This window comes from Mustela erminea, chromosome 8 (genome assembly GCF_009829155.1).
Source record: "Mustela erminea isolate mMusErm1 chromosome 8, mMusErm1.Pri, whole genome shotgun sequence".
Lineage (NCBI taxonomy): Eukaryota > Metazoa > Chordata > Mammalia > Carnivora > Mustelidae > Mustela > Mustela erminea.
The window spans coordinates 85,095,097-85,116,634 of record NC_045621.1 but is presented as its reverse complement, the minus strand read 5'-3'; the positions used below and the strand labels follow the sequence as shown (position 1 = coordinate 85,116,634).

The window sequence follows — 21,538 nt, the reverse complement described above, 5'->3', positions numbered from 1 at the left end:
GAAATGGTTAAATATGACTTTGGGATGATACCTAACAAGGGAAAGTAACTTTTTCTTTCCTGCTCAGTAGTTAGCCAGGCTGCTGAAACTCCATGGGCTCACCCAGAAACCGTACTTCTAACAGGAGGTCCCATCGCCGTGTAAGTCCGTGAAAGACCATGTGGAGCGGCAACTTCAGCTGGCATCTCTCCACCTCACAGGATCCCCAAAGCTTTCAAATCCACCTCAAGCCCAGGCAATGGCAAAGAGGGAGGAATTGAAGAAGCAAAAATAAATATTAAAGTACATAAGAATCAAATATTACCTATTTAAATAGCAATTATGCAGTTGAAAACAAGATCATCACACCTGTACAAGAAAAGGCACGCAAGCCAAAAACATCTGCTTGGATCCACCTGCCAGGCACCTGTTTTGCTGTTTCAATGCCATTTGATTGCTGGAGATGTAGAGGCTCTTGTGAGGTAATGAGTGATTTTACATTATGCATGATTGAAAACAGGTGTTCTAATGCTGTACAATTCTATGCATGAATAATTCAGTTTGTTTAGAGCAAGATCTTTAAAAGAAGTACTGCATGGGCTTTATTATTTCTATAAACATGAAGGTTATTTTTTTTTAATGTACAACGATTGTTCCTTTTCAGTCAGCTTGTTTATGGCAATTTTTGTGTAATTTTATGGATGAGGAATAATATCTTGAAAGGTAAAATTGATCATACTTAAAACATGTAAGAAGTAAAATTGAAAGGTCTGTTAGCAAGAGGAAAAACGGTATTAAAATTCAATGTTTTAAGTGAAAATGCCTGATTATTTCCTTCCTGCTTTGCCTGCTTTCTGATGGTAACAAAACATTCGTCTGAGAGCTATAATTAAGGAGGGGTGAACTATTTGGGAAAATAGAGAAATTGTTTTGTATCTCAGCCCAAACACCAAGCAGAGCCCAGACTTCCTTAGAGATAGAACCGTTGTTAGCATCCATTCTTTTCTACTTACATTTCATGAGTTCACACCCTCCTGTAATACGCTGTAGGATACACTGAAAGAGACAATATCTTTTGCTCCAATTCCCACTTCAAGTTTTGTCTACCCTGGTCTTCTGGAGTCAGGAGTGTTATTATCAGATTGTTGTGTTTCAAAGAGCAAGTAAAATCCCTAAACTCCCAACGTTAAGATTTAGAACCTCACTGAGAAGATAGGAGAATTGCTCTCTTAGAGACCGAAGACACTATGGTGTCTCAACCATATATCATTAAATATTTAAAATTTTGGAGGTGTGAGAGATAGAAAACATAGTTGCTTCAATTTATACTGTCTAAGTAGTGGCAAGGCAAAGGAGACAGTATTATAGTCATAATCATATCGCTGTTAGTAATTTACATTTGTTGAGTGTTTCATACCATATAAACCATAGTATAAGAGAGTTATTGACACATAATAATTCCTTCCTAAAATATACCAGCAAGTTGTCGACTTTGAGCTTGGAGGTTTGGCTCCCTTCCCTCATTTTAAGAGCTGTGGGGAGCTTCACAGGGGAATCTATTATTGAAAAGGTTTTCTGTTAGAAGTAAATTGTAAGACAGGTCCTTCATGTGGGGAGCAACACTGGGAAGGTCACAAAGAAAAGTAGAAGATGTGGTATGAAGGAGAACACTTTCATTTCTATTGACACAGTGAATTGACCTTATTCACTCCCATGGGGATAAGGTTGGAGAGCAGGCCTTTACAAGTATTCACCAAATATAAGCATTGGCCTCATAAACTTAGAGAGTCAATGCCAGGAAGGGCTTCAAGGATCTGGACTAAGGGATATAAGTAAGCAGAAGATAGAAATGTTGGTCTGGCAATTCTGAGCTAGCATAAAATGACCTTTTTTTTTTTTTTCTCTAAAAGTTAAGATAGCAAATCTTTCTTTCTGATTCTGCTAAATATTCATATAAAGTGTTTTTATTTTACTACACATCTCAATGCTGACAGACACCTAAAATTTTAAGTTGAATCATAAAATTGCAATTTTTGTTGGTCAAAGCTGGTTGAGTGTTAGACATTTCCTATGGTTCAGTCTATCTGGGCTGAGGGTCCCTTACTCAGTGGCATTCCTTCATGAATACATTAAACCATAACTTTCACTGCATGAAATATGTAACTGGTAAATAAAAAACAAAAGTGTGCACTCTGATAGAAGGCAAGCACCTTATGAAAAGACCTTGCAACTGATAGAAGTTGGTTCCTCATACCAAGAGGTGGAGTCTACTCTACTTGGGAATCAGAGCCTCTTGATGATCTCCTGACCAATAGACTGAGGCAGAATTTTGCAACTTCTGCTCTGCCTCCAGGAATGATAACTCTTAGGACTCTAAGAATCCAGCCACCATGCTTGAGAATCTACACAGTGAGATTGTGTATAGCGTAGGCACCCTAGTCAACAGCCTTATCCGCGCTCCCGGCCAGTTGCCAACATCAGTTTGCAGTCACACAGGGAAGCCAACTGGGCTGTCCCATGCAAAAGAGCCTTCAAAGGCCTCCAGCCTAAGCCACCACCTGAATGCAAATGCTTGATTGATTGAAGAGGCTGCAGGCACTATTGATTGACTACAGCTGCAAATGCTTTGACACTCCTCCCATTGAAAGGTGGGGCCCATTTCCCCTCTATAAATATAGGCAGCCTTGGACTGCTTTGACCATTAAGATAAGGTAAAATTTCCAGCCTACATTAAAGAGGAATGCTAGTTTCTGCTCCTTTTCTCTGGGAAAACTTGCTTTTAAAAGTCAGCTTCAACGTAAGAAATGAGACTCTTTAACCCACTGTGTGGTGAGAAGCCCAAGTTCCATTGGGAAGCTCTGGAGGAGGAGAAACAGCAAGGAGCACTGAGGCAACGGATATATGAAGGAAGACGCCACCCTGAAAGCAGACTCATTAGCCTGGGCTGTTCCGTATGACGCCACATGGATCAGGGAAGAGCCCTGCCAAGCCCTTCCCATGTTCCAGACCCATCGATTTGTGAGTAAAATAAAATGATTATTTTAAGTCTCTAAGTTGTGTGGAAATTTGCTGTGAAGCAATAGAAAACCAAACTTGCTTCATGAAAGCATACACATTCAGTCCTGAGCAGTTATATGGATTTTGAGAAAATTATTTAACTTCCCAGCCTCAATTTCACAACTCAAAAATAGAGTACTGGTATCACCTGCTTCCAAGGATTGTTTTAAGAAAGAAAATGTGACGTTTACAAAACTGTGCCTAATACATATCAGCCCCCTAAATTTGTAAGCCATTGTAATTATTTATTATCCAGGGCTTTACAAAGAAACAAAATGCATAGGAAGAGTCTTTTTTTGTTGTTGTTTTGACAACTGATGTTATGTTATTTATTTTAACTTTTTTTTTATTTAACTTAAAATTTTAGGTCATTAACGTACAGTGCGGTTTTGGTTTCTGGAGTAGAATTCAGTGATTCATCACTTACAACACCCAGTGCTCATCACAAGTGTTCTCCTTAGTACCCATTACCCCTCTAGCCCCTCCCTTGTCCACCTCCCTTCCACAACCCTCAGTTTGTTCTTTGTCATTAAGAGTTTCTTAAGGCTTGTTTCCCTCTCTCCTTTTTTATCTTTTCCCCATCCCCTGCGTTCATCTGTTTTCTTTCTTAAATTCCACATATGAGTGAGATCGTATGGTGTCTTTCTCTGACTTATTTCACATGGCATAATGATACACTCCGGCTTCATCCATTTGTTGCAAATAGCAAGATTTCATTCTTGCTGATGGCTGAGTAATATTCCAATGTGTGTGTGTGTGTGTGTGTGTGTGTACTTTTTAAAAAATTTCTTATTTTTTGTGTACTATTTTTTAATCCATTCATCACTCAGTGGAGATTAGGATTTTCTCCATAGTTTGGCTATTATTGACAAGACTACTGTCAACACTGGGGTGCATATATCCCTTTGAATATGTACTTTTGTATCCTTTGGGTAAAAATCTAGTAGTGTAATTGCTGGATTGCAGGGTTGTTCTATTTTTAACATTTTGAGGAACCTCCATACTGTTAGCCAGAGTGGCTGCACCAGTTTGCATTCCCACAAATAAGTGCAAGCGGGTTCCCCTTCTGTGCATCCTCACCAACACCTGTTGTTTCTTGCGTTGTTAGTTTTAGCCATCCTGACAGGTGTGAGATGGTATCTCATCAAGGTTTTGATTTGTATTTCCCTGATAGTGATGTTGAGCATCTTTTTATGATCCATTAGCCATCTGGATCTCTTTTTTGGAAAAGTGTCTATTCATGTCTTCTGCCCATTTCTTAAGTGGGTCAGGCCTAGTTTAGTACTTGGGTGGAAAAATCTTAACTGGGAAAGTCCAAGCCACTCTCTACAGAGATGCAAAACTCCTTAAGGTAATCCCAGGCTCTTACCTTCTGCTCTCTAACTGCTGGTTTTTTTTTTTTTTTAATTTTATTTTATTTTATTATTATTTTTTTTAATTTTTAATTTTTTATAAACATATATTTTTATCCCCAGGGGTACAGGTCTGTGAATCACCAGGTTTACACACTTCACAGCACTCACCAAAGCACATACCCTCCTAACTGCTGGTTTTAACCAGAAAAATTCACCTTAGGTGTCAGAAAGCCTGGACTGGAGAGTAGTTGAGTGCAATGCAAATGTAAATTATTATTTTAAGTGGCAAATTTCACTTAAAGCACAAGTTTAAGGTGATTCTTTGTGCTTGTCTGAGGTGTCCGAAGGGTAGATGCAAGGGAGAGATATTGAAAGATGGAACAGTTGGCAAAGACAAATTCATATCTTAGTTTTCTTCAGTGCCAGACTCCTTTGAGACATGTGTGCCTGTGAGCTGATATGACCAGTGATAAGTTTCCAGTGGACAAACATGGTTAGCAAACCTATTAGTGTCTTTAGTGTATAATTATAATCCACATTTAATAAGGCTCAAGCTCTGCCACATATATGGTCAATGCTTTGAAGACAGATCCTCAATGGTCAGTTGAAGCAGGTGAAAATTATTGATCATTTCATTGTAAGCATCTGTACTAAATTGTCAGCACTTTAACTGTTAGTACAGTAGTACTGACATTGTCAGTGCCTTAAGAGTAGAAACTCTGTTTAATGTATAAATGCAGATAGAGTCTAAACTTTTTAAAATGGAGAGGCAGCATTGTGTAATGGTCAAGTGTCAGAGACTCAACTCCTGGTTCACAATTTAGTAGCTGTGGGTCCTCAGACAAATTAACCTCTTTGTGCCATAGTTTCTTCATACAGTAGGGATATGAGAAATAGCCATCTACTCGAGATCTTATGAAGATGGACCAAACAAATATTTGCAAAGTGCTTAGAACAGAACCAGCACACTGGAAGTGCCATGCAAGTATTAGCTAAATAATTTTTCTTAATATTTGTATTTGGAGATGAGAAAATTGAGTTTAGAAAGTAGCTTAAAGGCCCTTCATAACAAGGTCAGAACAGGGCACATACTACAGAAAAAAGAAATAATTATTCAAATACTCCTAAAAGATATTTGGATATAATAAAAATGATGTTTGAGGTGAGAAATTAAGGACTATATAAAAGTGTTTAAGATCATGGGAAAGTGGTGTGCCTGGGTGGCTCAGTCACTTAAGTGTCTGACTCTTGATTTTAGCTCGGGCTGTGATCTGAGGATTTTGAGATTGAGGTCAGAATTTTGAGATTGAGCTCAGGATCTGGCTCTGCTCAGCAGAGTCTGCTTGAGATTCTCTCTCTCCCCCTTCCCTTGCTCATGCTCTCTCTCTATAGATAAAATCTTAAAAAAAAAAAATCATTGGAAAATGCTATGATATGTTGGTATGCATTAACGTGAAAAAGTAAGATAAAGTTTAGAGCTGCGCAAAGTTATGGTTGTTTAAAATGTTTCAAATTAAACTGGATTCCTTGGTACCATTATTACAATTTAGAAGAAAATCCAAATACAGGCTTCATATTTTTAAGTTTGGAAAAACTTAAATGAAGTCAATACAATTGAAAACTTCAGAGAAGTGTTATAAAATGGAATTATGGCAGCAAATTTTTACATTACTTGGTGAGGTAGTTTTGCAAAGAATTTAGAAGAAGTGCAAAAATAAAATGCTCATCCTCCGGGCACCTGGTTGCTCAGTCAGTTGAGTGACCGACTCTTGATTTCAGCTAAGGTCATGATCTCAGTCATGAGATCAAGCCATGGTCAGACTCCATGCTCAGTGCAGAGTCTGCTTGACCTTCTTTTCCTCTCCCCCTGTTCTTCCCCTTCCCCCTCTTCCTGTCCAAGTTCTCACACATGCATGGTCTCTCTTCCTCTCTTTCTCTCTGTCTCAAATAAATAAATCTTGAAAAAATAAAAATAAAATGCCCCATCCTGAATTGTTAGGGGTCAGTTGAGGAATGAGGATATAAATATTTAAGTCATCCTAAGGGTAGGATGGACAGGACCAGTTCAAGAAAAAGGTAGAATAATTGGAGCAAATTCATACATGGGATGAGGCATCTACAAATGGAAAGAAAAGAGTGTCCTTTAGATGTCCTACCCAGAGACGGTGACAAAGAAATAAGCACATTTGTTTAAAATTATTTAAATAAATGTAAATTGACATCCTAGTCCATCTATGAAAAATGCCTCTTCATTAAGTTGGAGTTGGTCCCACTCCCCACTCCAATCTGGCTCACTGCTTCCTTCAATTCTCAATTCATCTGTCCTTCCCCAGTTGATTTCTTTCTTTGAAATCCATCTCTGTCTCTACTTCCTTCCATTTGTTTATACATTACAGATTATGTATGTATCTATAACTATGAAAAGTAAAACTTCGGTGTATAATAGGCACAAATGCCAAGTCACAAATTAAGGTGTATAAGGAATTTAATTTTGCAAATTAAATTCTTTTTTTTTCCTTTTTCATATTTTTAAAATTTTTTTATTTTTTATAAACATATAATATATTTTATCTCCAGGGTACAGGTCTGTGAATCGCCAGGTTTACACACTTCACAACACTCACCATAGCACATACCCTCCCCAATGTCCATAACCCCACCCCCCTTCTCCCAATCCCCCTCCCCCCATCAACCCTCAATTTGTTTTGTGAGATTAAGAGTCACTTATGGTTTGTCTCCCTCCCAATCCCACCTTGTTTCATTTATTCTCCTACCCCCTTAACCCCCCACGTTGCATCTCCACTTCCTCATATCAGGGAGATCATATGATAGTTGTCTTTCTCCGATCGACTTATTTTGCTGAGCATGATACCCTCTAGTTCCATCCACGTCGTCACAAATGGCAAGATTTCATTTCTTTTGATGGCTGCATAGTATTCCATTGTGTATATATACCACATCTTCTTTATCCATTCATCTGTTGATGGACATCTAGGTTCTTTCCATAGTTTGGCTATTATGGACATTGCTGCTATAAACATTCGGGTGCACGTGCCCCTTCGGATCACTACGTTTGTATCTTTAGGGTAAATACCCAGTAGTACATTGCTGGGTCTTAGGGTAGTTCTATTTTCAACATTTTGAGGAACCTCCATGCTGTTTTCCAGAGTGGTTGCACCAGCTTGCATTCCCACCAACAGTGTAGGAGGGTTCCCCTTTGTCCGCATCCTCACCAGCATCTGTCATTTCCTGACTTGTTAATTTTAGCCATTCTGACTGGTGTGAGGTGATATCTCATTGTGGTTTTGATTTGTATTTCCCTGATGCCGAGTAATATGGAGCACTTTCTCATGTGTCTGTTGGCCATCTGGATGTCTTCTTGCAAATTAAATTCTTACGGAATAAAGTTGCCCATCTCCAAACTAATTTTTTTTTTCTTTTTAGGGTTTTATTTATTTTATTAGCAAGTGAGTGAGAGTGTGTGTACACATGTGTTTGGGGGCAGGGGAGGAGAGAACAGAGGGAGAGAGGATCTCAAGACTCCATCCTTGGTGTGGACCTCCACACCAGGCTCTGTCCCAGGACCCTGAGATCATGACCTGAGCTGAAATCAAGTCACATGCTTGACCAACTAAGCCACCCAGGGGCCCCTCTAAACTTGGTTCTTGAGAAAGGAATACCTAGTGTTAAGACGATATGGTGAAGAGACATATGGGGCAAAAGGAAGCTGGTCCAGGTTGTCTACAACCACAGTGACATCATTTGAGACCTAGATCACTAATGTGACCTCTGCTCCTCAGCACCTGTATGTTGCTCTTTTCCCCTCGTTTGCAAACAGAGACCTCTCCAGGCAAGCTCTCTAGCAAGAGATATTGAACTTTTCTCTGGCTTATAGACAACCTTTACCTGCTTCCTCTATGGCATTCCTGTAAATTTGCTGCAGCCAAGGTCTTTCTATCTAGATGTTTCATGAAGCCATTTCTACGCTAATGCCCCCTTTACAATACTGGGTAATGGGGAATTCTGGATCTTGCTGGCTCCCTGGACTGTTTCAATTTTGAGGCATATTTACCTTTCTCTGACATTCTAACCCTAGTGCAAATTATATTATCCCTACCTTCCTCTCTGCCCTTCCTCACCCTGGAGAATTTTTTTTTTTTTTTTAAATCAGAGGAGAACTTCTTTTACATATTAGAAGTCAGTCCAAGTCTTTTCTGGTCAAAATATTATTACATAATACTTTACTGTTCACAAACACAATAATCTGATATTCTCTGGTATTCCAAAGACCTTTACAAAGCTGATATTTTCTCTTCTGCTTTACCAACCCTCTCTTAACACAACTGATGCCTCATAGCCCAGCAGACAAGGGAAAGGTCACTGATTCCAGGAGATAACCATACCGGGGGAAACACATCCGTTAATATTACAAGCTTCTCCATCTATCGGTAAATCAGCAAATACTAACATTTCTGGACTTGGCTATAACTGACTTCTCCACAGTCTCTCTTATATGCTTTCTAAAATTTCTAGAGCTCTCAGCACCAATCTTATTTCATGTGTTTGCACCTTTACTCATGTGACTCCTATCCCAAACAACCTTCCTCTCTCTCTGTCTGGACAATTCCACTCTTACACAGTAGATTTTAGTGGAAAAGAGAATGATCTCAGTTCAGACCTTGGAGTTTCAGTTTTGACACTTACTCCAGGTGAAGTGATAGACAAATTACTTAACCTCCCCTACCTGAATTTCTTCATCTGAAAAATGGGTATTAAGAGTGCCTTTATCAAGGGTTTGTTATGAGGATTAAATAAAATATATGCAGTACTTGGGGCACCTGGGTGGCTCAGTGGGTTAAAGCCTCTGCCTTCAGCTCAGGTCATGATCCCAGGGTCCTGGGATCGAGCCGCACATAGGGCTATCTGCTCCACAGGGAGCTTGCTTCCTCTTCTCTCTCTCTCTCTGCCTGCCTCTCTGCCTACTTATGATCTCTGTCAAATAAATAAATAAAATATTAAAAAATAATAAAATATATGTAGTACTTAAAATGGTATGTAGTGAATAGTAAGCACTCAATAAGCATTAGCTGTTTCCACTCACCTTTCAAGACTCCCTCATGCTCACCCTGCTATTACTCCCATTCTTCTGCCCCTGGTAGTCATTAAGGCTGGATGCCATACAATAGCCTCTGAAGGTAGAGAAAAAAGGATCAGGGCATTGACTACAAAGGGCTTAGGGTGAACCTTCTTGGAGCAGGCCTTTACATTTCTGCAGAGTAACCTTTTAATAATGTATTTGCTGCAGCTTTTTGTGTTAAGAGTCTGTTTCCTTCTGAACCACACATAATAGTTTAAGTCCCACTTCTGCTACATTAGCACACCAGGAGTGGTGGGGGAGTGAATGTGGAAGGAAGAAAAGGAGATTTGTACCCAAATACTACTAAAGCTAGTACTGCTATTCCTATTTTTTCCAATAAAAAGGTGGGGGGAAGGTTAGTAGAGACAGAATGATATATTCAAATTTATAGGCTACATAAGTAGTTAAACCATGACTCAGTTCAGTTCTTAAGACTTCTATCATCTTGGTGTTTAAATGTAATTCCACTTCTCTTGGGAGTGTACCTTCTCTGAAGAATATAAGTAGTATCTAGTCATAGAAGACAGAGAGGATTTTAGTTCTAGAAATTGGAGCCTGGCTTCTCTCACTGCTCTGCAGGACTTGCCCGGCTTGTTTGGGTTGTGATCCCAGTTTCTTAAAGCCTTACTATTAAACTTATTGACTTGAATCTTGTCCCAAGGCCTCAAATTTCTTGCTTCAGATACAGTTTTTATCTTAAGGCAAATCCTTCATTTTCTTTGTCTGCACAAAATTCCAGGGCCTGGATATCATCTCGTCTTTGAGTAACATCTTCCAGATTTGTTTTAAGCTGATTACATGTTGCTGAACAATCAGATTTTCTGCCCTAAGCAGCACAAAACCAAGTGATGACAGCGCTGGCTCCTGGCCACCAGCAATATGATGATGCAGCATGGGTCTTTGATAGTCATGATTCGGTCTTGGGTGTTCTCAAATGGCTACATACCCCTAAAGAGTGGGAAAGGGAGTCTCTCATTGTGACACGCGGTGTGGAAGCTCAACTGTGTTAGGGCTGTTTTTATGCCCCTGTTCCCCTCTTCTACAGTCAGCCTACCTTTTCACACCCCTGCATTTTTATATGCTTATATTTCTCATTGAAGCCCACTAAGTGTTTTAACAAAACTACTTTTAAGAAATGGAGTGCCAGTGGGAATGTAGGCAGAACTTGGCACATGTGTTTGGGAAATACGAAACCCAAAATGTGAAAAATCTTGAGATAGGTTTTATTTTTCTGGTCTAAATGTTCCATTCAAGTTTTCCTCTCTCATTTTGTTAGTCTGTCATCTCCTGAGATGCAATTACCAATGCTGTATGCCAGGGCACGATGGTGATTCCTGCAGTTCGATTTTTCTCAATCTACCACAATTGGGGCTACCTATGGAGGCAGAAATGTGTACCTAGGACAATCAGCTTTATTCAGCCCCTCTGTACCTGAATACAGAATTCTGGGAGGTCCTAGTGGCTTTCACCATACAAAATGGAGCACTACCAGAAGAGAACATGGGGAATGAGAAAGTGACAGTCAAGCAAAAGGCTCACTGAGCTTTATTAAATGCATACCAGCAGTAGTGTTTGAGACAGAAAATGCAAGGATACCAAATATAAAACAAAGCCCCCGATTTTCAGAATTCCAGTTTGAGAAAAGCCATAGTAATGAAAGATTACTGGAAATACTGAACATGACATGCAAAGTATCAAGTTAGTCCTAGAGGAAACTATTTCTATAAAAGATTAGAAAGTAAGATGGCTTGAAATAGTGAGAGGATGCTTTCAAAGTCTGAAACCTAAACTGGGCTGTGAAGAGTGTGCAGGAATGTGGTATTTCAGAAGCAGAGCAAAGGACATTCCAGGTAAGGGGGAAACAAGAACAAAATTTCAGAGTAGAGAAGTTTGAAGGGTGAGCATGGGAGAACTGAGGGACCACCTATGGTTAAAGGGTTCACACAGGTGACAGTGCCTACCACCTAGGAGGATTCAAGAAACATCTGTGAAATGCATGGCCAAGGGTTAAAAAGATGGGTTGGTACCACGTTATGATACATGGATTTTTTCTCTGTACTTTTCTAGGTGGTTAAAGGTGATAGCTAATGTAATTGAAGCTAAATATGAAATTTGAGCTTAGGTCTCTTAATATGTACTAAACCTTAATCTTCATCAGTTATGTACAGAAAAGGTGTTCTAAACACAAAGAACTAGGTGAGATTAGGTGGACAGGTGAGATGAGAGGCATCTTCTTTTGGTGGTAAAGAACTAAGGTGTATAAGTAACATCTAGAACACCTGCCTGTAAATGAGCCTTGTGAAAGACAGCACTCTGGAAACCTTTTTTTTTTTTTCCAGTTTTGCTAAGGAGAAGGCCAACATTTTGACTGCAAAAGTAAGAGGGAGCCCTCTGCATCGGACTGTCCTGTTTGACCCTCTTCTCCACTGGGTTCTAAACTCCCCAAGGTAGGAAAGTTCTTTAACTGTACCAAATCAATAAATTGAGCTGAGGCAAACTCACATTTTCTTTATCCATTCATCTATTCATGAACACTTGGGTTGCTTCCATATCTTAGATATTGTTTAAAAAAAAAAAAAAAACCACCTCCCATAAAGATAGAATATGTCTTTTTAAAAAAATGTTTTCATGGGGCGCCTGGGTGGCTCAGTGGGTTAAGCCGCTGCCTTCGGCTCAGGTCATGATCTCAGGGTCCTGGGATCGAGTCCCGCATCGGGCTCTCTGCTCAGCAAGGAGCCTGCTTCCCTCTCTCTCTCTCGCTCTACCTGCCTCTCCATCTACTTGTGATCTCTCTCTGTCAAATAAATAAATAAAATCTTTAAAAAAAAAATGTTTTCATTTCCTTTTTTTTTTTAATTTTTTATTTTTTATAAACATATATTTTTATCCCCAGGGGTACAGGTCTGTGAATCTCCAGGTTTACACACTTCACAGCACTCACCAAAGCACATACCCTCCCCAATGTCCATAATCCCACCCCCTTCTCCCAAACCCCCTCCCCCCAGCAACCCTTAGTTTGTTTTGTGAGATTAAGAGTCACTTATGGTTTGTCTCCCTCCCAATCCCATCTTGTTTCATTTATTCTTCTCCTACCCACTTAAGCCCCCAAGTTGCATCACCACTTCCTCATATCAGGGAGATCATATGATAGTTGTCTTTCTCTGCTTGACTTATTTCGCTAAGCATGATACGCTCTAGTTCCATCCATGTTGTCGCAAATGGCAAGATTTCATTTCTTTTGATGGCTGCATAGTATTCCATTGTGTATATATACCACATCTTCTTGATCCATTCATCTGTTGATGGACATCTAGGTTCTTTCCATAGTTTGGCTATTGTGGACATTGCTGCTATAAACATTCGGGCGCACGTGCCCCTTTGGATCACTACGTTTGTATCCTTAGGGTAAATACCCAATAGTGCAATTGCTGGGTCATAGGGCAGTTCTATTTTCAACATTTTGAGGAACCTCCATGCTGTTTTCCAGAGTGGCTGCACCAGCTTGCATTCCACCAACAGTGTAGGAGGGTTCCCCTTTCTCCGCATCCTCGCCAGCATCTGTCATTTCCTGACTTGTTTATTTTAGCCATTCTGACTGGTGTGAGGTGATATCTCATTGTGGTTTTGATTTGTATTTCCCTGATGCCGAGTGATATGGAGCACTTTTTCATGTGTCTGTTGGCCATCTGGATGTCTTCTTTGCAGAAATGTCTGTTCATGTCCTCTGCCCATTTCTTGATTGGATTATTTGTTCTTTGGGTGTTGAGTTTGCTAAGTTCTTTATAGATTCTGGACACTAGTCCTTTATCTGATATGTCGTTTGCAAATATCTTCTCCCATTCTGTCAGTTGTCTTTTGATTTTGTTAACTGTTTCCTTTGCTGTGCAAAAGCTTTTGATCTTGATGAAATCCCAATAGTTCATTTTTGCCCTTGCTTCCCTTGCCTTTGGCGTTGTTCCTAGGAAGATGTTGCTGCGGCTGAGGTAGAAGAGGTTGCTGCCTGTGTTCTCCTCAAGGATTTTGATGGATTCCTTTCGCACATTGAGGTCCTTCATCCATTTTGAGTCTATTTTTGTGTGTGGTGTAAGGAAATGGTCCAATTTCATTTTTCTGCATGTGGCTGTCCAATTTTCCCAGCACCATTTATTGAAGAGGCTGTCTTTTTTCCATTGGACATTCTTTCCTGCTTTGTCGAAGATTAGTTGACTGTAGAGTTGAGGGTCTATTTCTGGGCTCTCTATTCTGTTCCATTGATCTATGTGTCTGTTTTTGTGCCAGTACCATGCTGTCTTGATGATGACAGCTTTGTAATAGAGCTTGAAGTCCGGAATTGTGATGCCACCAACGTTGGCTTTCTTTTTCAATATCCCTTTGGCTATTCGAGGTCTTTTCTGGTTCCATATAAATTTTAGAATTATTTGTTCCATTTCTTTGAAAAAGATGGATAGTACTTTGATAGGAATTGCATTAAATGTGTAGATTGCTTTAGGTAGCATAGACATTTTCACAATATTTATTCTTCCAATCCAGGAGCATGGAACATTTTTCCATTTCTTTGTGTCTTCCTCAATTTCTTTCATGAGTACTTTATGGTTTTCTGAGTATAGATTCTGTACCTCTTTGGTTAGGTTTATTCCTAGGTATCTTATGGTTTTGGGTGCAATTGTAAATGAGATTGACTCCTTAATTTCTCTTTCTTCTGTCTTGCTGTTGGTGTAGAGAAATGCAACTGATTTCTGTGCATTGATTTTATATCCTGACACTTTACTGAATTCCTGTATAAGTTCTAGCAGTTTGGGAGTGGAGTCTTTTGGGTTTACCACATATAGTATCATATCATCTGCGAAGAGTGATAATTTGACTTCTTCTTTGCTGATTTGGATGCCTTTAATTTCCTTTTGTTGTCTGATTGCTGAGGCTAGGACCTCTAGTACTATGTTGAATAGCAGTGGTGATAATGGACATCCCTGCCATGTTCCTGACCTTAGCGGAAAAGCTTTCAGTTTTTCTCCATTGAGAATGATATTTGCGGTGGGTTTTTCATAGATGGCTTTGATGATATTGAGGTATGTGCCCTCTATCCCTACACTTTGAAGAGTTTTGATCAGGAAGGGATGCTGTACTTTGTCAAATGCTTTTTCAGCATCTATTGAGAATATCATATGGTTCTTGTTCTTTCTTTCATTGATGTGTTGTATTACATTGACTGATTTGCAGATGTTGAACCAACCTTGCAGCCCTGGAATAAATCCCACTTGGTCGTGGTGAATAATCCTTTTAATGTACTATTGAATCCTATTGGCTAGTATTTTGTTGAGTATTTTCGCATCTGTATTCATCAAAGATATTGGTCTATAGCTCTCTTTTTTGATGGGATCCTTGTCTGGTTTTGGGATCAAGGTGATGCTGGCCTCATAAAATGAGTTTGGAAGTTTTCCTTCCATTGCTATTTTTTGGAACAGTTTCAGGAGAATAGGAATTAGTTCTTCTTTAAATGTTTGGTAGAATTCCCCCGGGAAGCCGTCTGGCCCTGGGCTTTTGTTTGTTTGGAGATTTTTAATGACTGTTTCAATCTCCTTACTGGTTATGGGTCTGTTCAGGCTTTCTATTTCTTCCTGGTTCAGTTGTGGTAGTTTATATGTTTCTAGGAATGCATCCATTTCTTCCAGATTGTCAAATTTATTGGCATAGAGTTGCTCATAGTATGTTCTTATAATAGTTTGTATATCTTTGGTGTTAGTTGTGATCTCTCCTCTTTCATTCATGATTTTATTTATTTGGGTCCTTTCTCTTTTCTTTTTGATAAGTCGGGCCAGGGGTTTATCAATTTTATTAATTCTTTCAAAGAACCAGCTCCTAGTTTCGTTGATTTGTTCTATTGTTTTTTTGGTTTCTATTTCATTGATTTCTGCTCTGATCTTTATGATTTCTCCTGCTGGGCTTAGGGTTTCTTTCTTGTTCTTTCTCCAGCTCCTTTAGGTGTAGGGTTAGGTTGTGTACCTGAGACCTTTCTTGTTTCTTGAGAAAGGTTTGAACCGCTATATATTTTCCTCTCAGGACTGCCTTTGTTGTGTCCCACAGATTTTGAACCATTGTATTTTCATTATCATTTGTTTCCATGATTTTTTTCAATTCTTCTTTAATTTCCCGGTTGACCCATTCATTCTTTAGAAAGATGCTGTTTAGTCTCCATGTATTTGGGTTCTTTTCAAACTTCCTTTTGTGGTTGAGTTCTAGCTTTAGAGCATTGTGGTCTGAAAATATGCAGGGAATGATCCCAATCTTTTGATACTGGTTGAGTCCTGAATTAGGGCCGAGGATGTGATCTATTCTGGAGAATGTTCCATGTGCACTAGAGAAGAATGTGTATTCTCTTGCTTTGGGATGAAATGTTCTGAATATATCTGTGATGTCCATCTGGTCCAGTGTGTCATTTAAGGCCTTTATTTCCTTGCTCATCTTTTGCTTGGATGATCTGTCCATTTCAGTGAGGGGAGTGTTAAAGTCCCCTACTATTATTGTATTATTGTTGATGTGTTTCTTTGATTTTGTTATTAATTGGTTTATATAGTTGGCTGCTCCCACGTTGGGGGCATAGATATTTAAAATTGTTAGATCTTCTTGTTGGACAGACCCTTTGAGTATGATATAGTGTCCTTCCTCATCTCTTATTATAGTCTTTGGCTTAAAGTCTAATTGATCTGATATAAGGATTGCCACTCCTGCTTTCTTCTGATGTCCATTAGCATGGTAAATTCTTTTCCACCCCCTCACTTTAATCTGGAGGTGTCTTCGGGCTTAAAATGAGTTTCTTGGAGGCAACATATAGATGGGTTTTGTTTTTTTATCCATTCTGATACCCTGTGTCTTTTGACAGGGGCATTTAGCCCATTAACATTCAAGGTAACTATTGAGAGAGATGAATTTAGTGCCATTGTATTACCTGTAAGGTGACTGTTACTGTATATGGTCTCTGTTCCTTTCTGATCTACCACTTGTAGGCTCTCTCTTTGCTTAGAGGACCCCTTTCAATATTTCCTGTAGAGCTGGTTTGGTGTTTGCAAATTCTTTCAGTTTTTGTTTGTCCTGGAGGCTTTTAATCTCTCCTTCTATTTTCAGTGATAGCCTAGCTGGATATAGTATTCTTGGCTGCATGTTTTTCTCGTTTAGTGCTCTGAAAATATCATGCCAGCTCTTTCTGGCCTGCCAGGTCTCTGTGGATAAGTCAGCTGCCAATCTAATATTTTTACCATTGTATGTTACAGACTTCTTTTCCCGGGCTGCTTTCAGGATTTTCTCTTTGTCACTGAGACTTGTAAATTTTACTATTAGGTGACGGGGTGTGGGCCTATTCTTATTGATTTTGAGGGGCGTTCTCTGAACCTCCTGAATTTTGATGCTCGTTCCCTTTGCCATACTGGGGAAATTCTCCCCAATAATTCTCTCCAGTATACCTTCTGCTCCCCTCTCTCTTTCTTCTTCTTCTGGAATCCCAATTATTCTAATGTTGTTTCGTCTTATGGTGTCACTTATCTCTCGAATTCTCCCCTCGTGGTCCAGTAGCTGTTTGTCCCTCTTTTGCTCAGCTTCTTTATTCTCTGTCATTTTGTCTTCTATATCACTAATTCTTTCTTCTGCCTCAATTATCCTAGCAGTGAGAGCCTCCATTTTTGATTGCACCTCATTAATAGCTTTTTTGATTTCAACTTGGTTAGATTTTAGTTCTTTTATTTCTCCAGAAAGGGCTTTTATATCTCTCGAGAGGGTTTCTCTAATATCTTCCATGCCTTTTTCGAGCCCGGCTAGAACCTTGAGAAATGTCATCCTGAACTCTAGATCTGACATATTACCAATGTCTGTATTGATTAGGTCCCTAGCCTTCGGTACTGCCTCTTGTTCTTTTTTTTGTGTTGAATTTTTCCGTCTTGTCATTTTGTCCAAATAAGAGTATATGAAGGAGCAAGTAAAATACTAAAAGGGTGGCAACAACCCCAGGAAAATATGCTTTAACCAAATTAGAAGATCCCAAATCGTGAGGGGGGAGAAAGGGGATAAAAAGAGGTTCAAAAAGGAAGAAAGAAAAAAAAAGAAAAAAAATTAGAAAAAAAAAGAAAAGAATTTAAAAAAAGGAAAACAAATAAGAAAAATATAAAAAAGAAAAAATATATATATTAGATAAACTGGTTAAAAAACGTTAAAAAAGAAAAAGGTAAAAGTTAAAAAAAAATTTTACCAGAAGGCGAGAAAAAAAACAAAAAATGAAAAAGAAAATTAAATTAACTGCAAGACTAAAAAAAATCACAGGGAAAAAGCCATGAGTTCCGTGCTTTGCTTTATCCTCCTCTGGAAATCTGCTGCTCTCCTTGGTATTGAAACCGCATTCCTTGGTAGGTGAACTTGGTATCGGCTGGATTTCTTGTTGATCTTCTGGGGGAGGGGCCTGTTGTAGTGATTCTCAAGTGTCTTTGCCCCAGGTAGAATTGCACCGCCCTTAGCAGGGGCCTGGGTGATTAATCCACTTGGGTTTGCTTTCAGGAGCTTTTGTTCCCTGAGCGCTTTCCGTAGAGTTCTGGACGATGGGAATACAAATGGCGGCCTCCCGGTCTCTGGCCTGGAGGAGCCGAGAGCCCGGGGTCCCACTCCTCAGTGCACCCTCAGAGAACAGCGCCCAGTTACTCCCGTCTGCCTGACCTCCGGCCGTGCTCCGAGCTCACCGAGCCTGCGACCGGTTCAAGGTTACACCGAACTGTGAGCTTACTGTCGGCTCTGTCTCTGTAGCCGGCTTTCCCGTTCCAAACCCGCAAGCTCTGTGACACTCAGACACCCCCGATCCTTCTGTGACCCTGAGGGACCTGAGGCCACGCTGACCCCGCGTGGGCTTCGCTCCAGTTTCGCCTCTGGAGTGATGTCCCTCAGCGGAACAGACTTTTAAAAGTCCTGATTTTGTGCGCCGTTGCTCTGCCGCTTGCTGGGAGCCGGCCCCTTCTCCCGGGGTCTATCTTCCCGTCGCTTTGGATTCACTTCTCCACCGGTCCTACCTTTCAGAAAGTGGTTGTTTTTCTGTTTCCAGAATTGCTGTTCTTCTTCTCTTCGATCTGCCGGTGGATTTTCAGGTGTTTGCAATCTTTAGATAAGCTATCTAGCTGATCTCCGGCTAGCTGAAGTAGTCTCAGCCTGCTACTTCTCCGCCATCTTCTCATTTTCTTTGTGTAAATATCCCATAGAGGAATTATTGGATCATATGATATTTCTTTCTTTCTTTTATTTTTTTTTTTAAGATTTTATTTATTTATTTGACAGAGAGATCACAAGTAGGCAGAGAGGCAGGCAGAGAGAGAGGGGGAAACAGACTCCCCGTTGAGCAGAGAGCCTGATATGGGGCTCCATCCCAGGAACCTGAGATCATGACCTGAGCCGAAGGCAGAGGCATAACCCACTGAGCCACCCAGGCACCCCTCATATGGTATTTCTATTTTTTTTTTCCAAGAACTTCTGTACTGTGTCCAGAGCAGTCACACCAACTTATATTCCTATCAACAATGCCTGAGTGTTTCTTCTTCTCCATATTTTCCCTAAGAATTGTTATTTCTTGTCTTTTTGATACTAGCCATTTTGACTGGTGTGAGGTGATATCTCATTGTGGTTTTGATTTGCATTTTTCTTGGTGATTAATGATGTTGAGCATCTTTTCATGTATTTGTTGGCCATCTGTATGTCCTCTTTGGGTCTATTCAGAACCTCTGATAATTTTTTAATCAGATAATTTTTTGTCTTGAGTTTTAGAAATTTCTTATATATATTTAAATATTTATCATTTATCAGATATATCATTTGCAAATATCTTCTCCATTTCACTAGATAGCTTTTTCATTTTGATGATTTTTTTTTCCTATGTAAAAGTTTTTAGTATAATCTCATTAGCTTATTTTTGCTTTTGTTTTCCTTGCTTGAGAAGACCTAGCCATAATATGCCAATGTCAAAGAGAATACTATCTGTTTTCTTCTAAAAGTTTTATATTTCCAGATTTCACATTTAGGTTTTTAATTCCTTTTGAGTTTATATTTGTGTATGGAGTAAGGAATTTTGGTGTGATTATAAATGAGATGGGTTTCTTAATTTCTTTTTCAACTATTTATTAGTGTATAGAAATACAACTGATTTCTATATATTAATTTTTTATCCTACCACTTTACTAAACTTATTATAATAGTTTTTTGGTTAAATCTTTAGGATTTTCTATGTGTAGTATCATGTCATCTGCAAATAATGATAGTTGTACTTCTTCATTTTTTTTTTTAAGATTTTATTTATTTATTTGACAGAGAGAGAAAGTGAGAGAGGGAACACAGGGGAAGTGGGAGAGGGAGAAGCAGGCTTTCTGAGGAGAAGGGAGCCAGATGTGGGGCTCCATCCCAGGACACTGGGATCATGACCTGATCCAAAGGCAGACACTTAACAATGGAGCCACCCAGGTGCCCTGTACTTCTTCATTAATAATTTGGATGCCTTTTCTTTCTTATCTGATTGCTTCATCTAGAACTTCTAGTATTATGTTGGCAACAGTGGTTAGGGTGGGCAAAATCTTAGAGGAAAATCTTTTAGCTTTTCACCATTTGAATATGACGCTAGCTGCAGGTTTTTCATATGATCTTTATTGTGTTGAGGCATGTTCCTTCTAAGCACTTTTTAGTTTTGCCATGAAAAAGATGTTGTAGTTTATCAAAAGCTTTTTCTGCATCTATAGAAATGATCATATGGTTTTATAATTTCTTATTGTTAATATGATGTTTCCTATTGATTTGCAAATATTGAACAACCATTGCCTCCCTGAAATCAATCCCATTTGGTGGAAGGACAATGACTGTTTTTTTAGTATAAACATTGTGGTGAATATTTTTTTTAAATATTGTTGAATTCATTTTGACAATATTTTTTGCATCTTTTTTGCATTTGTGTTCATCAGAAATATTGGTCTGTTTTGTTTTTCTTTTTCTCTCTTTTATTCTGTCTTTGTCTGATTTAGGTATTAGAGTAATGATGGCCTCATACAGAGTTGGAAGTTTTTCTTCCTCTTCTATTTTTAGAATAGTTTGAGAACAGGTATTAACTTTTTAAATGTTCGGTGGAATTCAACTGTGAAGACATCTGGATCTGGACTTTTGTTTGTTGGGAAATAATTAATTGTGATTCAATTTCATTACAAGCAATCTGTTCAAATTTTCTATTTCCTCCTGATTCAGTTTTGGGAGATTTTGTGTTTCTAGGAATTTATCCATTTCCTCTAGGTTGTCCCATTTGTTGGCATATAATTTTTCATAATATTCTTTTATAATCCTTTGTTTTTTAAAAGATTTTATTTATTTATTTATTTGACATGTAGAGATCACAAGTAGGCAGAGAGGCAGGCAGAGAGAGAGAGAGGGAAGCAGGCTCCCCACTGAGCAGAGAACTCGATTCAGGACTCGATCCTGGACCCCGAGATCATGACCTGAGCTGAAGGCAGCGGCTTACCCCACTGAGCTACCCAGGCGCCCCTATAATCCTTTATATATGTCTGTGATATCAGTTGTTATTTCTCTTCCTGCCTTAATTTGAGTATTTGAGGGCTTTTTTTTTTTTTTTTTCCTGACAAGTTTGGCTAAAGGGTTATCAATTTTGTTTATTTATTTTGTTTATATTTTCAAAGAAATAGCTCTAGATCTTCTCTTTTTTTTTCCCTATTTCATTTATTTCTGCTCTGATCTTTATTATTTCCTTGCTTCTACTAGTTTTGGTGGTTCTTTTTTCTAGCTCCCTTTGGTGTAAGGTTAAGTTATTCATTTGAAATTTTTGTTTCTTGAGGTAAGCCTGTATCATTATAAATAAACTTCCCTCTTATAACTACTTTTGCTGCATTGTAAAGTTATTGTACTATTGTGATTTTATTTTCTTTCATCTTCATGTGTTTTTTAATATATTTGATTTTTTGGGGTTAACCCACTCATTATTTAGTAGCAGGTTGTTAAGCTT

General features: G+C 38.9%; 1 long non-coding RNA gene across 4 annotated transcripts in view; it reads left to right on the top strand.

The window, feature by feature from the left end:
* LOC116597891 overlaps positions 1-766 on the top strand; it is a 69,400-nt gene extending 68,634 nt beyond the window's left edge. For 3 of the 4 annotated variants that reach the window (XR_004288836.1, XR_004288835.1, XR_004288833.1), the window contains one exon: positions 68-766. This is a non-coding gene — a long non-coding RNA (uncharacterized LOC116597891). The remainder of the gene's footprint in view (positions 1-67) is intronic. The other variant, XR_004288834.1, reaches the window with a different exon arrangement.
* Positions 767-21,538: the final 20,772 nt, after the last annotated feature.